The 16,496-nt window shown below is 41.0% G+C and overlaps 1 long non-coding RNA gene across 1 annotated transcript; it reads right to left on the bottom strand.

Annotated features, from left to right (window-relative positions):
• Positions 1 to 9,271: 9,271 nt before the first annotated feature.
• Positions 9,272 to 11,931, bottom strand: LOC147754405 (uncharacterized). The gene is made up of 2 exons (XR_015317472.1): positions 11,476 to 11,931; positions 9,272 to 10,483 (listed from the first exon to the last, which is right to left on the bottom strand). It is a non-coding gene; the product is annotated as an uncharacterized LOC147754405 (long non-coding RNA).
• Between the last annotated feature and the right edge of the window lie 4,565 nt (positions 11,932 to 16,496).

Genomic DNA, 16,496 nt, shown 5'->3' with positions numbered 1-16,496 from the left:
TTGTATAGGAGAATCTCACTGAAAATTGTATGGCACCTTCACGTGTTAACCGATTGAAATAGTCATCGCTTGACGACATTAAATAGCAGTTATTCTATTTCTGGGACTTGATTTCGGCTGGATCGTCGTTCCCGCTTAATTTCCTTGCTGCCGTTGAATATTCGCAATGCGTCTGAAAGCTGAACTGTCGTTAGCTCTTATTTAACAGGAATCTACCAGGAGCAGGACGCAGTTGGCCCTTTATCAGACAAAGGATGTACGGATTTTGTGCTGGTCACTGATAAAATGCCTTCATCGTGGCTAGTACCTACCACGCAGTAACCGCTCGTTTTTGGCGCTGTCAAGGTAGCCAGGATGGCGTAAGGAAAGCGACAAGGGCGCCAAGGCTATTGTCAAAATCCTGCGTTCAATTTTATGGCTGCAGTAGGTCATGCGAATGAACGCATTTTGTAAGGGAATGATCAACGATTTAGGCAGTGTTGTCGTTAACGTTATGGATAGCCATGAAGGTGTGGCGGCACGTACTTTCATACCGTTCGCTCGTTGTATTTGAACGGAGACAAAGGTTAAGGCTATAGTTGAATTATTTTTCCCTGTGGTTTTTTCGTGGCTCGAACTTTTGGTGTCAGTCTTTAGTAATAAAAAGTGCCCATTCGTTCGAAAGATACCCGCTTTTACGTTTTAATGTAAATTCTAGTTTTTTTTTATATATCGATTTCGCTGTGGACGGGGCGATCATTATGTTTAAGGTAAAGAAGGAGCTTCGATCACCAATTAGAAACTCCATGCCTACTTTTCTATAAGATTGATTCCGAGGACCAGTCGGTGACTTCAGATTGCGAGTGTTGGCGTTACACAAGGTGTACTGCTGCATAATGGTAATTCAGGGAAAACAGGCCCAGAGTAGACGCCGACGATGAACAACAAATGTTATCTCTGCAGCCATATTCTGCAATTGCACTGCGAACTCCATTAAGGAGATCAGACATTCTGTAGGTAATGAGTGCATACATAGATAAAAAAAGAAATAGCACAAACTCTAATTTACATACAATTATGGTTCGTATCTCAAGATTGAGTCATTCTCGAGTAATCCGCGTCCTATCGGTTGTTGTACTTCGACGACCTTGAGAACGGAATCAGGCATTTATAATAGTCACAATCGTTCGGCCGGCGCAATACCGTCGACGGAAGAATCTTTCTTCCAGGTAAGCTCGAATGGAAGCATGATGATTGCTTATCCACGTTCATATCAATATGCTATTAAACTCTTCTCTCCAAAATCTGTCAGTAGTCTGCTCGTCACATAGTAAAAATAGACCTCCAAGTGAAACGTAGACGGCAATACGTATGCTGATAATTACTTCTACGCAAAAAAATAAAACAGATGATGATTTTTATTACTACCGTTTTATCACTATACTTAAACGTGCTCATTATTTCACGGGATAGACAACTTAGTAACGCTCGAAGCTATTACCTTTTATTATTTATAACGCTGAGAGATGCAGGATACCGAGGCGATGTTCGTTATTGGTACTGATTTTCTCATATACCATACGACAACACTGTCTCTCCAATACATCCGCGCACAACTGCCCTCTTTATAGAAATTTATTTAAGTGAAATCCTTCGATAGCAACGGCTATTTGGTCTGATCTCGTTGGCTTACTTGAAGGCCAGTTGCTGTTTATAAATATACGTAAGGATGTGACAAAATGACCATGTTACTCATGTCCATAATAATGCAGTTGAACCCGTTGTTTCCGAAATACGTGATCAATTAAAAACAGCATAAGGATTGATCACACAGCAAAAAGTGGGTGGGCAGACTCCGTTAGTATTTTACAGTATGTACTTTTATTCACTCAGGTTGTATAGTATGTATCGATGGCAAATCTTAGAACAGCGATCCCCTGTCTCCTTCGGCCAGAGGCTTAACTGTACAAGGTACCGCGTTAAAGGTACACACGTATAATTTGTATATTCTTGATTTCGTGTAGAAAGTACAGTCATGGTCGACTGGGGTCAGGAACACTTTTTAGTCTGTCTGCATAAGTTTTGACTTTCATTGTGGTAACTTCCTTTACATAGTGGAGAACGGCCTTCTTGCGTTCTCTGCCGCTACGTTTTTGGTACAACGATAATACTTTATGATACACATCTTTTAGAAATTCTCATTGAATATGGTATTATACTTAAAGCAAGGAAAGCCAACGAAATAAGGCGTTGCAGAGGGGCTTTACATGAAAACGACCGTCAGTGGCTGAATTGGAGGCGGAACAATGCCTGTTACGTTCCAAAGCGAATTTATGAGAACTCCCAGAATATTGACTATGTGTGTAGTACACGAAGCGAGCCGCCTTATGATATTTAATATAAGCGTCTCATCAGACCAAGCACGTCTCTATGAGCCTTATATTGGACACAGTCTTCAACGTCACGCGTATTAAGCCTTGTTCACCACTGCGGCCTCTCTTGTTTGCTCCTACTGAGCCTAGTTACGGGTCAAAGTGGTCATTATTATTGCTCGGCGCTATGGTTCGAAACGTAAACGCTTCTAAAGATGCACACCATCTTGTTTACAACGTTACCCACTGAAAAAATGATCACCATTATCATAATCAGCTACTTAAACATGCATATTACCTAGACAACAATCGGTGACTATTTACCCGAGCGTAATGTCTGGGCATCTTCATCGCAACGTCTGTGATCAGCGCATTGACATGCAGCCTTCTTTTCAGGACCTATAATTCCGATGGACGCGTCAAGTACCAACCATCGAATTGCCAAATGACGGTCGCGATTTTGGTCAAGAATGTTCTGCACTGTAGGGCAATGTCGATCTGAGCCAATGAGAGCGCAGTTGTCCCCATCTATCCATATCATATGGACGTATGCCGATCCCTATACATATCCGCTTCTGCATAGCCAAACAAAAGCATTTTTGGAAATCTTCGAAGAAATATAGTCGCGTGCAGTTATACAAGCTCTAGCCGGCAATGAAAAATGGCCAATGAACTTTTTGTCACCTGGACATTTGTGGGAAACGTGTTAACGTGCTAGGAGTAGATTCGAATGGATCCTTGATGATTTTCAAATGCCCCATTTTTCATCACGCTTGTTTGGTCAAAGGTTCCACCATTAATCCATAGGTAAGGTTAATCCATAGAAACACAACTAGCCTGTGTCACCTGCGCAGCGCACCAGGGCAAACTGTTTCATTTCAATGCTTACGGCCCATACAGATTATATTGTTAACATAAAGTTAAAACTTGATCAAGATGAGACGAAAAGGTCTCTTGTAGCCGGTTTTCGACATTGCCGTCTTTTAATTGCTTCGAAAAATTTCTTCAATTAGCTTAGTTACCCTATAACACCTGTATGGGAAAAACTGTAAGCTAATATTATTGATGGACTCATGTTACTGCTGCTTTAGAATCAATAATAACACATATACCCAAACATACGGGCTATTCAGCACTCTGCTTTACATCATACACAATGCCTGCTGTCGAAATAGGGACGCTTAGAGGCGTCTTCAAGTGCCTCGTGGGCATTTTGTACGTCGACCGCTGAACACCAGTCGCGTCTGCTCCAGTCGGCAGCATACGCTGCCCATGGTTTCCATAGTTCTTTAACAGTCATAAGATTCTATTTCTGTTTTATTTTTTTTGCTGAGAGAGAGAAGATATATCTAGTAAGAAGGTAAGTTTTTAGTTCTGATAGTGCATGCTTCCATTACGGAGCCATTATCGCATAGCAATATTGTCATTAGCATTTTTTTGTTTTCAGTAAAATCTCCCCAATGAGCACGGAAAGAAAGTTCGCTAATTTTTTATATATAGAGGGCCACGAGACTCCATTCTTCGACCGTACCTTGCCGTCCGCCTTTTGCGCATCACTAGTGAATTGCTAGCTTCGGAAATAGTTAGAGGATAGCTAATATATTCGTTGGCTCGATTGTTCATTAGATAGACTGCAATCAAGTACACTGTGAAGATGGTGCAAGTACTGATTTACTTTCCGCCCCACAAAGTCGACGTGGAAGTTGCCACGACACGGATATTGTGTCACGCTGCCGGCTAATAGGTTCGCATAGCCTCTAGCGCGATCCATTAACAAAGGGCAATTTTCAGGCGTTCAGACGATTGGTGGCTATTTTCCTTTGGAAAATTGCTAAATCGTGTTCGCTTTTTTTTTGTTATTTCGAACAAATTGTATTAGGAGCTTACACTGGTAACTAATGTAAAGCGATACGCATCTTATGTACGTATACATGGGATTAGTGCGACGGATCGAAAGCTGGGTGCTCTAAAACTGGTACACGGGCCGTAAGGTACGTACGATCTTTCTTAGAAATAAGTGTAATTATAAGAGTTTGTTCCTTCTTAGAACGTAATCTCTTTTCCCCCTCTCAAAAAGGTTCACGGAGCAATAAAAAGGACAGCATTGCCGTCCACTTACAGACGTGCATCGCTCGTGAAGTCTCGCACATTCGCCTGCCCCTAAAGTGCAGATGCCTTTTTCTAAACAAAGCATAGCTTCACACGTCCACCAAGTATGATTAAGCATACAAATTATAATGTGTTACACTCCTAATTAAACGTGAGCTTTTTGCGGGTATACTCAGTTTATATCACCAGTAGTTTGACTTTATCCACCTAACAGAATGGATCGCTCTGTCTGATCTTATAATTGGATAAAATATATAGATGTGTTTAAGCTGAATAGCCGAAGCGGCAGAGGAACTTTTATTGACGGGACCGCGGGCGACGGCCCAAAGCCTCTGCGATGGGACCGTTCGTCTGTGCAACGCTGTAAGAGCTCGAGATGCAGCATTATTATAATTATTGCACGATTGCGTAGCTATGTAATCACACGTGCATGAACTGATGCACGTATGCAATGCGTATAATGAACGTAATAATTTCCATGCGCGTTCCTATAGCGTCATTCGTCGCTGCTATAACACGTATAAGCCTGCTGCCTTACGTACGAGAGTGCGTGTGCATACAGCTAAACTGTGTCCTGGAAACTTATTTACGCTTGAATACTACGTGGCTTCAATTTGGTTTATATCTGGCGCTGGTGCTTGCCTTAACACTAAGGAAGGAAATGCAGACACGAGAAATTCACGCAATAAATGTGTTATCTTACTTACATACAATATCATAACACCAATTCTCCAAAGGCAATATGCGTCAATAGGATGCCAAATGGTAATTGTGCGTTATTATTGAGTCGTTGAGCTTATCTCAAATCGGCAGCCAGGTCTAGAGCAAAAACCTGTTAGCGCCGTCGGACATTGAAGAAAATGTCACAACTAAAGTAACAAGTAAAGAAAAAACCGCACAGGCGATACAAACAAACCCACGTGAGAAACACTGCCTCGAAATTATTTTCCTATGAAGTTCAATTAACATAACAACGAAGAGTATAAGATGTTGTTTGTCGAAGCAGAAAAGGGGGCAAAATACGCGCGATGTTCTTGAACACCGTTAATCGAAAGCGTAATGGCCATCAATCGATTTGCTTGAGTGAACCAAGCTAATAGCAGAAATTGTTCGACACCAGCCAGTAACTTATATTGTTAACGACACACGTTCGTTTTCAACAACGTGCCTAACTTCAAAGTTCTCGTCGTCATCATTGTGCGCTAATAACGTATTTTCCGATTGTACTTACGGTCTTATGGTTTAAATTTGAATCTCGGCGTGAGTACGTGTTTTTTTGCTCCGTGCTGGAAAACAGCCATTTGGATCTATGTTTAATGGCCATATATGATGCAAAAGTATGTTGTATGATTTCGCGCCGATAATTGCTATAAGGAAGCAAATTGTTCGGTCTGGATTTAGCGTTTCCTAACAATTGTACGTATAGCTTCCTAAATAATTTGTAGCTAAGGTATTTTAGTTTGCAGCACAATTTTAGGTGGCTGGCTGGCTGGCTGGCTGGCTCAGCTCAGTCGTGTGTTGTCGGAAAGGTTGTCAGCGAGGTTGTAAGGTTCCTGTTAAAATGGGTGAGAAAAGTGACAATGATAAAATTCTGTATCCTGTACTTTTTTGCTTCGTCCACTTAGCTAGCTAAATGTACTAGATGATGTAGCAAAAATTTCTTATTTCGTAAAGCAAAAATAACTTTATTCGTATCATAATAAATCTGCAGCAGTTTTTGCGGCTGTTTTAGTTATCTAGTTTTAAATTTTAGAAATTTTTGCTTGAATACATTAGTAAACAATTCAATGAATTCTGTGATATAAGTAGATTTTCTTTAACAAATAGAGACTTTCAAGCATTTATAGATGAGGTACGTCTCTCCACGTGACGAGTTTTACGTACGGTATCGCCACGGCTGCCCCCAAGCACGAAACGAGGTATGCTATGCCCGCGTTAGAACCTAGAATGCAACGTATCCCTAATATTAGGGTGAATACCTTACCCACTGGGCTATCACGGGGACTTTAGTTACATAGAATACTTTAATTATAGTGAGGCGGCCACGGTCAATTGATCCGTAGGCATCGAGGCACTTATTTAACCATAGTACTGTTCAATGAGGTTGCAGAAGGTGAAGTGTGAGGAGGGGGACGTATTAACCAGTAATAGTTTCAGCGGAACTAAGTTCAGCCTTCGGTTGAGTCCGATTTTATACGAAGTGTCCACGTGCCATTTGGCCTCAGCTAAATGCGTCAGTGCATTGATTTCTTTTCTTAAAAAGAAAACCGTTTAACTGTAGGCAGCTTAGAGGGTCACAGCAGATCCAATATTGATTTGCGTCAAAGTGATGTAAAATGGTCGCGATGACCTGGCGCAAAATCGCTTAGCTTTTATATATAAACAGACATTGGGCTAAAACATTTTTACATACGACTACGGAAACATCCCTGCAGGCGCATTTAATTAAAGCAGCTGCCATTTATTTTGAGATTTTCCCAATTTGGGGCTTAAACCATTCGCAACTTTAAATCATAACGCGCTTATGCCGCTTTTGAAAGCCTTAGTATCGGTAGTGTGTAACGAGTTGACAAGGTCACTAAATATATTTAGTATATAGACTTAGACCTGGGCTGCAAGGCGGCCGTAAGTACTTATTTCAGCCAGCCAGACCCGTCCTAATTGCCTGTAGTTTGATTCTCGTTCTGCTTCGTGCTCGTGTGCTTGCCTGAAGGCTTCCGCTATCATTCTAAACGACACATTTCGATGACGCCGATCAAATCTTTTTGGTTGGCGCATACAACTTGTACCTGGAATCTCCGTGAACAATTCGTAATTTCCTTATAAAAAAGTAGATGCGAAGTTACTCCTGATTTTCTATTATGGCATGTACAAACTTTCACCTACCTATTTAGCAGACGCGCTCAACCTTAATCGTCGATTTCAGATAAGCAAGTAACGGATTTTCTTACCTTAGAGGAGTGCTTGTCTAACATGAAACATTGTGGGAAACCTCCTGCCTGCGCCGTAGTGAGGAGAAGATAGTTTGCGGTTTCGTCCAAAAAAAACTGGCGTTTTCGAGTACCAAATATAGCTGATAAACGAAGTCTGCTAGGATAAACAGAAAGCCTGCCACAATTTATTTGCAATAAGCTATATATTATACACATACGTACATACATATGTAGACGCTGCCATAGAAATAGCGTAAGGAAAAACATACCTTCTTCTTTTACCCTGTCTCCTAATTTACACACGAAAAATGTGTCCTATACAAAATCGGTCGGCCGAATACATATAGCCGGTCTACCTAACGAAACTAATATCATTTCATATTGTCAAAATCTACAGTGGCGCACATAAAGAAACCATGTTAACCCTGCTCAACAACTAGCTAACGGGCCATGAAACCAGTGAAGCGACACTGCAGGTATAATAAAAGAACATTCTAAAAAAAAATTTCATTCTAACAAATCTATATTTGATTTCCCATTGCTTGACTGTTTGTGCAGTGCTCGTCCGTCGTTGTTCGAATTGTCACTGGCTTTGATCAACGATAGACGTCGTAAAGTTAAGAAACTTACGAATTCGAATTCACGTATTTTTTTCTCTCAACATCTCGCGTTTTCGTTACTTTTCATATCGTCGTCCACTCGGCAGATTATTGTCGCTGGTATACGGCTATTTCTGATATATATTTCGGATATACGGCTACGCATGACCACGATTCCTGTCTATAGTATATTCGACGAATTTCCAATGGATGTCGTTGCATTGTAGCTTTTTCGTGTTACGACTCCGCTATAGCTGGGCATGCTGTGTGTGCATACAACGAAAGCAGAGGCACTTTTTGGCCTGTTTAAGCCGTTCGATTTCAAAAAATCTCTGTATCGCCGCAGTAACCCTGTCAACATAGACTAACTGACTAACAAGACCATAACTGGTAAAGGCATCCTTTAGTGCCGGAGATACTGCAGGACCAAAACAGCGAGTACTGCAGATTGTCTGCTATCGGTTGCTTCGTGCCAGATGCCCATAACGAGCCGATACAGAATACGAACGTGGCCAAGAGACCGCAGTAGTTTTTCACAACGAGGCCATCGGTAAGGAACTTCACTTGATGCTAGATATATGAATGTGGAGCAATATCTCATTTGCATAATCCTGTTCCTAGCAGGATGACACGACGTCAATCCGTTGGGCGAGCCTTACGTGGTCAAATGCTATAAGCGCAAAAATCTATCCTGATTTTATCCGCGGATAAGTTTATATTAATTTAGTTTCTTCTCATTTATTATTCTGTCTGAGAGAAATAGACAGTGATACGGTCGTTTAGGCAGTACTATAGATGTCCTGTCTTGTATTAAGGAGCGTCATATTTAGGTTATGTATCCTATATTCGGTGACAATGGACCGTTTGGCTTATTCCCTATTTAGTTATTTTCTAGTACCAAATATATAACAAGTTATAGTTATTTTTTTCTAGAATTAAATAAACTAAAATGCATCCCATTCTGATTCACGAATGCTTGGAAAGCTTACTCGAATCATTTTGCAGCATGTTAATCGATCAAAACGCTACTTATCTCAATAGTACAGAATAATAATATAAATAGGAAAAAAAAAAAAGTATAAATATGTAATTCACCGTAAAAACATTACAGACGGGCCTGGATACATAAAATACCGCCTTTCTATAATAATATACAAACATTATAAAGAGACATTTTCGTTTCGATCAAGCTAGGCTGAAGCTACAAACGAGGTGCATTCTTACCGCTATCTGCTATCCTACAAGGGTATTCAACTTTAAAGCAATGAACCACAGTCACTTACAAATAGTAGAAGACGGTGCACCGGCTTTCTACTGTACAATTCTTCACACCTATATTTATTTAACCTTCCATTAATCTCTTCACATTACTCTAGGCGTTATAGCTACATGTTCTTCGCCTACGGGCGCTAATATTTTCACCAGCGTCTTTAATTTTTATCGCCGCTCCGTCTACCAGTTTTTTCCAATACATCAATACCTATGTAAAGAGTAGCCCACTTTCGAAGCATCGTTGCGTCAAGCCGCTGCTTCAGTCTGCGAATCCACTTCCGACGTGTGCACGACTTTTTTCCTTTCAGTTCCTGCTGAGACAGGGCTCGCAGAAGTCAAACTTTTGCTCACACGTAGATCAAATCTTCTTGTCTAGTTTCACCCGTGGGCATGGTTGTACGGTTCTGCTGCAACCGGAGTATTAGTAAAACAGCCATACTTATAGCTTCTTACGGCCTGGTGCAGGTACTCACAGATGGCCGAGGAATGGAAAAAAGTTTTCAAAAGTCTGCACAACCAGCAGTCGCTGTAGTTACCCGGCTGAACTGGGACTCTGGTTCAAGCTGGTCCTGGCCCCGTTCTGCCCAGCATAGTGTGGCTCTGGTCGCTTTGAAGGTGGCCAACAGTCATTTGTACTTTGGCGACAGATGAGAGGCCAGCCTCTCCTGCGAGCCAAGGCAGTTTTGCAGGAGTAGCGTTGAGGGGTGCAGTGAGGACTGTCGTTCTGCCCTTCACCACAGACCCGACGGGCAGCTTTCCTACTACACGTTTGGTACACTTCTCTAATAGTTCAATGATGACCTACTGCCCTTCATAAGGTATCATAGGGACTAGGGGCTTTAGCGGTCCTTGACCAACCCTCATCTGTCGCTCTTCTAAAATAACACAACGCACGCCAGTTCCTTCTTTTGACGACGTGCGCCTGACAGTCCTCGACTTTTGAGCAACGCGGACACCTATAGTTTCGTCATCTATCCTTTAGGTTTACAATAGCTAATCGTTGTCTATCCAATGGCCTGCTTTTGGCCAGCTGCTTCAATAGCAAGTCGGTCGGACTGGTTCGAAAGAGTTTTTCTTGATCTTCTGTGGCCCGTCATTAAGTTGGCTTCGAGAAAACCGCGAGAAGTTTTCCTCTAAAGTGCGCAGACTAAGGCTTCTTTCGTTGCCGGTGAACAGTGAGACACTGTTTCGAGGACAGCACCGATGTGTTCGCCAAGGGCTGACAATAACGAACGGTTCTATTATTATAAACATAAGAACAATCTACAATGAGCCTGCCACCACCTACTAAGTGTAATCTACAAAGTGTGTAAACATGCGCACGGGGTACGAGCCGCAAGTAAATATAGGCCAGGTCCCTTTGAGTGCCTAAGATACGTTAGATTAGTTACAGTTCGTCTTGGTGGCCTATTACCGTGTTCACTTACGAGGCGGGTTGTAGATTATCCAAATAATTATCCAATTGAGGAGCAAATCGAATGGGTATCAATAGAAGTTCTGCAAGTAGACAAAAAGGCAATCTACGATAGGTAATCTCGCTTACACCTTGAGGCTCGTGCTAAATGAATATACTGCAATCTCGTGACATCCGAAACTTGTTTCCTTCCGTTTGAGTTGTCGCATAGATTTTACTATGCAGTTTACTACTACAATTTATCCGGCCTGAATTGTTTGTAAAATGATACACTAAGTAACCCTCGGAAAGGTATACTAACAAGAAACTAAATCAGTTTATATTTGGTCTGGGGAGGCTTTATGACAGCCTTAAAAATTTCGCCTAGGGTTCCTGTTTAACGATTTCGGTAAACGCTCGACATCGTGGGGTTAAAACAGGGTCATACGATAAGCTGTCGAACTAAATAGTTATGATCATCGATCAGCGGTAGATGCCATGTGATGATGGCAGTCAAAAACCTCCTTTTTACATATAGTCCGATGACAAAATCGACTTTATGCTGGAATACAGATAAGCTGATACTAGAGAAAGCCCATTTAAATCTTCGTAACGAAGTTACATAATACCATAACATAATACCGCTATAAGAAGATATCTTTTGTACGGACACTATTCTATTGTTAATCTCTGTTGTTCATTCTAAACAAGTGTAAAACTCAGCACAAAATCCTATACCATTATTCCTTACTTAATCTAATTAAAGATACACTCTTGATCGGTTATTCAAGCCGCGCTATTTGCTTCGATGAACAAACCGGTCTCGACGGACGACGAGGTGAAATCGTTTCTTGCCGGACCCCTCTTGAAAACCATCGGTGCTGCGTGCCATCGATCTGAACCGCTTGAGCTACTGTCCTTCCTTCTGCCGCCGTGGTACCTGATGAAAGCGTTCTAGTGTTAACGTGGAGTCAGCGTGGATGCCTAAAGCAGGCAACGCCACCACAGTGGTTCGCTCGAATCTATTTTGTGCTTCCTCTAACAACGCCTGTGATCCTTCTTTGCAACCGATGCACTTTGAAATGTCGAAATTATATAAACAACACAGGGTGGTGGCCTGACGGTGATGTATCACAACGATGGTAGAGGACAGCAAGCAAGCGAATCGTTTGAGACAGAGGGAGACAGTCAATAAACTACTTGGAGTTAGGCGTACTCTATGATCAAACCTGCTCTTGTCCAACAGTGAAACGTTGCAGGTCCACAAGGTTTTGCATTGGATATCAGTTAGAGTGCACAATATACTTTGCTTATGATACAATACAATTGAATATACGTACCGTATTACCCTGACAAATGATTCGAACATGTACGTACATCGAGCATTATCGATCGTTACGTGCTGATTGGGCATGTGTACGTGAGCTTGTTTCATTGAGGGTGGACGTGGGATAAAAAGTGCCGGTGAACTACGTTTTAATTTCATGATCGAATCACCTCAGTTAAACTGTGTAAATGTTTATCACTGCTTGGGGTTGGAGTGGATTAAATAAGAATCCGCTTTTGTTAGCTGGGCTGGTGATTGTTTATGCAATCAGGGTGGAAGATCATTGTTAAGTTAACCGTCATTTTAATATTCATTGAGAAGACAAGTTGCTAGCTTCACCGTAGCGGTAAAGTTTGAGTAACATATGTTTATTCCTTTTTTCGTTAATGATTAAATGCGTGATCGTTTAACGTTTGAAAGCAGGAAATCACGTCGGAAGTGTTAGTTACTGATATTACAATTAACATTGTACAACGTATCTAGTTGCTATGATGACTCGACACAAAAGTAACAGAAGATTGAACCAAAATACGTTCATACATAGGAAATATTAATGCGCTATGATAAAGTCAAAGTTTCAATTAAGATTCAATTAGTCTGTAGCAGGTTTCAATTGAGTTTTATAAGCAAGTCGATTCGTGCTCAGGACATTTACAGGATGCGTTTTGAATAATAATAATAATAATAATACTATAGATTTCCATATTACCATAAACTGGATTTTAGCCTTGTGCTGCTTCTGTTTTTGCAAGAGGGTCCCTTACTTTTCCAAATTTAGTATTATCCGCTTTCACCCCCTTCTGCTACGATTTCATTATGAGTTACCTAATGAATTCGACGAGGAACTCGGCGCAGTATTCTACGAGCAAACAATACAGTCTACCTCGCGAAAGCTGCCCTTAGCAGTTAGGGAACGTAAGGAAGAGATTTGAAAAAACAGCATTTTATCCAATTGAATAACTGTACGCCTACCTCGTGCTTTGTAAGACAGCTCATCTTTCTTGTATAATTTAATGAGTGTGTAGCATAATTAGGCATAACTGCATAATTAAGTCCTATTCAGGCATATGGAAATGCATTGTCAAGAAGGGAGGACAACAATACTGGGAATAGTAATTCAACGACGATGAAAACGTGTATTTCACTAAGACCCTTACATTCTTATTCATGCACGCAATTTGGCTATATCTATATGGAGAAGCACATTTATAAACTTAACGTACTTAAAAAAAAACGGAAGTATGACATGAGTATGATCAAAATTAAAAATTATCTAGCTTCTTTCTAAAGCTTCCGTAAATTTTTGTCATTCAGAAACAAACCCAAACTTAAGCATACGAAGTAATCAACACCGACTGTATGTACTTGGGAGCATTATAGGGTGTTTATTTCGTTAAGTAGACATGAGGCACCAACCTATTGACCTCTTGTCTTTTTTACCGTAAGCGTTGCACACCGACGTCTCTACATACATTGCTGTTATATATGCAGATATAGAACGCTGTACAGTTATGTAAGTAGTCCAATATGAAATCAGCTCGGTTTGCTTCTTTATAACATAGCAGCTATAGCCTACGGATGACTGTTTCTGGTGTCACATTTTTATGAAACTCAGGTCACCTTTAATTAAATTTTGGCGCTGAGCAGAAATCCAACCGGATTATCAGAATTTTATATAACTAACATATATATATATATATATTAATATAAATCAGTGTAGTTCTCATTAAAGCTACTTTTGACCGAAGTCTCTCAACGAAAATTATCAGTTACTATCCAAGTCCTTATTACATTATCTGAACACAGTTCTTTAGTGATTAATAAATAAAGGTCATACAAATAAAAGATACAAAATTATAGTACATTGTTAGATTGTTATCCTTTTGTACTGGAATACATCTAATATGAGAAGGCATATTAAGCAATGATGCGGTCAATGTTCCCGTCCCGAGTCTTCTCGATAATTGGGCGTTAAGTATTACATCATCATCATTATCATCATCGTCATCACACTACTACTAGTGACCCAAGACTTTTGACAAGACCCGGGCCCCGTCACCGATAATCCTAACCCAATGCTATGCATTCATTTTAGTATTAGCAAAACTTACGTCACGAATTTAATCTTCTTTAATCGTTCCGCCAAAAAACCGCGTTTAAGGTAAGTAATCATCGTGTAGCTTTTATTTGTGATGTATAACATCTTCTATAAACTAATGTTAGCAGTAATTCCGAACGTCGGATTGTGAACAGGAGCTTAGGTAGTAAAGCATGGGTGAGCTGGGTCAGGACCTTTTCATATTTTGAGTATCTAGTGAATTCTAGATCAATTTTAACGCTATTATACGATCTTCCTTGAATTACGTTCGGCTACGAACAAATAGTAATCTCAAGAACATTTCGGCGTTACTCTGATGTAAGGAAAAAAGGAAAAATTTATTTTTTCAAAGACAAGTTAGGGAGCATTAAACTTGACGGGCGCTTTCCCTAAAAACGTCCTTAGGCTAGTCAAGCAGTTCAAACTGCTTGCCAGACATTTGCCTATTCATCCTAATACAATAAGAGGACTAGCCATGACCCTCAGGGAAACGAGGAGCTTGAATATCATTTTGGGTATGGCTAGCGAGCGTAAAAGGAAACGAATTAACAGTCTTAACTTACCCAATTGAGCGTAAAATGTCTTCAACAGTCACCTCGTGGGCATCACTTGTGTAGGTATAGTAGAGAAGCCAATGTTCAGATGAATGTATGATACGCAGTCATAAGGGCGAACGAGCTTAGTCCTTGAAGGTGAACTGACTCTGCTTTTATGCGACAGTGCAGAGATTATTCCTGGCGTACGGTCCGCTTTGCAATCCTTATCCATCCAGCATTCGGCCACTAAGACTACATAAAGACGCGCCTTATGTGTTCTTCCTTTGAACAACAGCTGTGCAAGTATCGAGAGGGCGTTATTCCCAACAATTGATCCTGATTGATAGTGCGACTTAAGGCAAGTTAAGCTGCACTGGTGATCAATTCTCGACGCTATCGTCTTCCTCAATGGCGGTGAGCTACCGGCGAAATCAAAAAAAAAAAGAGGCCTCTTTCAACAGCACAAGCTGCTACTTGGCCGGAGGGCTAGCTTCAACTATCTAGAGAAACACTATAATAATAAAAAAAAAAACCGGTACGAGACTAAATTGTGTATTATCACGTACATTTCATAGAATATTGTGTGATTAAGTGGTGTGACTAAGAGATTTTCCTAGGCTACTGTCCAGCTTATAAGTTCAAAAGTGTGCTTAAACGAGTTAGTCTTACGGGAACTTATTGTGATTATTATTGTTCGAAAAAACATACTTGTTTTTGATATACGTGTATAAAAAGCTCACACGTTTTCATCCACTATCTGGATAACAACACTTGTTTATATTGTCCCTTTTAATCAGTACGATGAAATTAAGATAAACAATTATAAACCGTTGTATTGCCAACCAGACGAGCCGTCAAATAATAGAGGTTGCTGTAGTCCCAGCACAATCATGATGAGCACAAGCGCAGACCATCGCGATTAACCATGCCTGTTCATCTGCAAAAAGAACACATGTTTTTCGTCCCTTCCGTCCTGCAATTCAGCTTCCTGCAAGTACGAAACGAGAATGTCTCTACACCCAGATTCAAACCCTGTCCAGTACATATCTTTAAGTTTTGTGAGTAAACACGTTACCCACTGCCCTATCACAGGTAATGACTGAATAAAATATACATATTCGCATAGTTTACCACTTTCATCTCGTCTTAACTTTAAAAACAGCAGTCAGTATACACGCTGCGGCCGTTATGCGTCGCCGACAGCCTCCTTCTATGTCTTCCAGACTTCGTGAAAAGACGCCCTATGCTTTTGAGCCGTCTCAGAAAAGCCCCTTTACCAGCCGCCCACTCTGTTCACCCATCACTCATTCTTATTGGTCGTTTGCGACCTTTTTGATAGGTATTGTCGACTTCATGCCGACGGAGATCCAACGACTCTATACAAAAAAGACGAAAGTGCATACTATCAGGACCGAGGTAGCCGCAAGTTGGGGAATGAGATTCCGAATCAGATATCTGCTTTTATAATAGCTATTTCTTTTATACGCCTACTCGCACACAAAACACTAACGGAAAAATGTACTTATACAGAGGTTCGTCCGTTTATAGAGGCACACCTATATTTTGTTCTTAGCGGCATACGATATGGACATATACAGACACAGAGATAGGATTGCTATTGATCTGCATCACCCCAATCTTGTGCTCGCCCTTGTGGCCGTTTGGTAATGCTTTAATGCCCACAGCTGCACAGCAGACTCTTCCAAGGCCAAGAGCGCCAGAAACGGTGCATTGTCGCTGGTCGGACAATGTCCCCCTTTGCGTGAGTCGGCGCAAGTTCAGGACTTAGCTACTTTGTGGCTGTAGAAGTTTAGCTCGGCCAGGGTTAGTCCATAGCTTGCTATGCTTCCACGTGTCCTTTCGAAACGCAGCCTTACA

This window comes from Varroa destructor, unplaced genomic scaffold, assembly GCF_002443255.2.
Source record: "Varroa destructor unplaced genomic scaffold, Vdes_3.0 BEIS01000007.1, whole genome shotgun sequence".
Classification (NCBI taxonomy): domain Eukaryota; kingdom Metazoa; phylum Arthropoda; class Arachnida; order Mesostigmata; family Varroidae; genus Varroa; species Varroa destructor.
Note: the sequence above shows the minus strand (reverse complement) of the source record. Positions and strands in the feature narration are given on the sequence as shown.